This window comes from Chelonoidis abingdonii, chromosome 11, assembly GCF_003597395.2.
Source record: "Chelonoidis abingdonii isolate Lonesome George chromosome 11, CheloAbing_2.0, whole genome shotgun sequence".
Taxonomy (NCBI): domain Eukaryota; kingdom Metazoa; phylum Chordata; order Testudines; family Testudinidae; genus Chelonoidis; species Chelonoidis abingdonii.
In genome coordinates, this window is record NC_133779.1 from 23,670,145 (window position 1) to 23,672,242 (window position 2,098).

At 53.4% G+C, this 2,098-nt stretch overlaps 1 non-coding gene across 1 annotated transcript; it reads right to left on the bottom strand.

Annotated features, from left to right (window-relative positions):
* Window positions 1–1,492: 1,492 nt before the first annotated feature.
* On the bottom strand, window positions 1,493–1,576 carry TRNAL-CAG (transfer RNA leucine (anticodon CAG)). Its single transcript has one exon. It is a non-coding gene; the product is annotated as a tRNA-Leu (tRNA).
* Between the last annotated feature and the right edge of the window lie 522 nt (window positions 1,577–2,098).

A 2,098-nucleotide genomic window follows, 5' to 3' on the forward strand; every position in this document is an offset into this window, starting at 1 on the left:
CTGCCCCATCCCAGAGCCAGCACCCCACATCTCCTCCTGCCCCAACACCCTGCTTTCCCAGAGCCAGCACCCCATATCCCTCCTGCACCCCAAACCCCCCTGCCCCAGCCCTGACCCTCCCGCTCCTGGATCCAGCACCCCATAGCCCCTCCTGCACCCCAAACCCCCTTGCCCCAGCCCTGACCTCCCTCCCAGAGCCAGCATCCCAAACCCCCTCCCCAGCCCCCCCCATACCTCCTCCTGCACCCCAACACTGCTGCAGCCCGGAGCCTCCTCCTGCTCTCAAACTCCCTCCCAGAGCTTGCACCTCCTCCTCCCTGCTCCAGGCTCAACCTGGTGTCCCCTCGTACACTGCAAATCCCTCAGCTGTAGCCCAGAGCCTGCACCCTCTCCCAAACACTAGTGGTTTGAGCATTGGCCTAGTTAAACCCCAGGTTGTGAGTTCAATCCTTGAGAGGGGGATAGGACTAGATGCCCTTCCAACCTGAATAATCTATGGTCTAGATAATACTTAGTCCTGCCATGAGTGCAGAGGATCTCTGGTAATCCCGTAAAGTCCTATAATTCTGTCACTGATATAAAGCTCGGATCTTATCTAGGCAGCAAAAGCTAAGGTGTTTGTACATCATCAGCCACCAGGTCCTGGGACAGTCATTTTTCAGACACCCAGGATATCAATCATCTCCCCATGACTGTTTTGGGAAGGGAATTCTATTAATTTTCTTTTCCAATGGTTTATCCCCCAACATTTCCTATAAAGTCTTCAGTCAAGTAACATTAAAAATGCTCAGTAGTGCGGGGGCGGGGTGGGGTCTCCAAAGTCAGTTTAATGTGCTGCAAAGCAGTTTCATGCTACTGCAAAATCTGGACAGCAAGGAGTGCAGCTCACACCTGTGTTTCTTAAACATCTAAAAGGCATCAAAGTTTTTAAAGGGGCCCAGGAGAAGAGGTGGCGGGGGGGGGGGGGAGCTTGCTTCCGATGATGAGCTTAGAGAGGCTGGGGCTTTGTTTAAGAGGAGAAGAGGGGGGGGGGGGGGGGGGGCGCACATGCAGGCCTAAACCCTCCACAGCAGCAATGCGCAGGGCCTTTTCAGCAAAAAATAAATACCAGATATGTAGTGGCAGTGACTGAAATGACCTTTTCTCCCCATCTCTCACAATTTCCTTTCTGTCCTCCGCTGAAAAATCCCCTACCCCCCAAAAGCCAAACTCCCCTTCAAGCCCAGCTATCTGTATCCCACTGAGGATAATAATATCCTGTGCTGGACTTAGCTAGTGATGTGAAAGGCGCTCCTGTACTAGGGTGCTGGCTGTCAGTTTTAAAATAGAGGGATGCCTAGATGGGGGGGGGGGGCAGGGGTGGAGGAGAGAGCAAGAGGGAAATAACTGATGAGGAGGGTCTGGGGTTAAAGGATCAAGGGGTAACAAGCCCTGGAAATAAGGACTGAAGCTCCATTCTGTATCCATGGGAAGTTCAGAGTGGCTAAAGAGATGGCAGTGGTGGGATTTGAACCCACGCCTCCAGGAGGAGACTGCGACCTGAACGCAGCGCCTTAGACCGCTCGGCCACACTACCAGGTGACATAAGACACATCTGCCTGCTCCTCTCCCTATGACGACTTATCTTCACTACTAAAGTCAACAGTGTAAACTGGAGGAGGGAGCCCTCAGCAGCTCAGGGGAGTTTCTGGTAACAGAAAGTCAGTCTTGCTCACAAAAATGCAGCACAGAATCTGATGATTCCAGGAGCCTGGGGAAATGGACCTGGGGAGACAGGTCAGGTCAGGCTGCTAGGAAGATAACAGGGTGCTGACCCCCTTAGGAAAGGGATAGCTAAGAAGACAGAAAAGATCCAATTGCCTCTATATCAATTCATGGTACTCTATAGCAATCCAGAGCATGCCATATGCCCCCCTGGCCCCCCTCCCAGGGCCAGCACCCCATACCTCCTCCTACCCAGACCCCCCTTCCAGCACCAGTACCCCATACCTCCTCCTGCCCCTGCCCAGACCCCCACAGCATTTGCAGCTGTCCCTCCATCTGTCTGGGAGGGAGGCCATGCCCCCCTCGCTACACACACCTACATCTTGAATATATA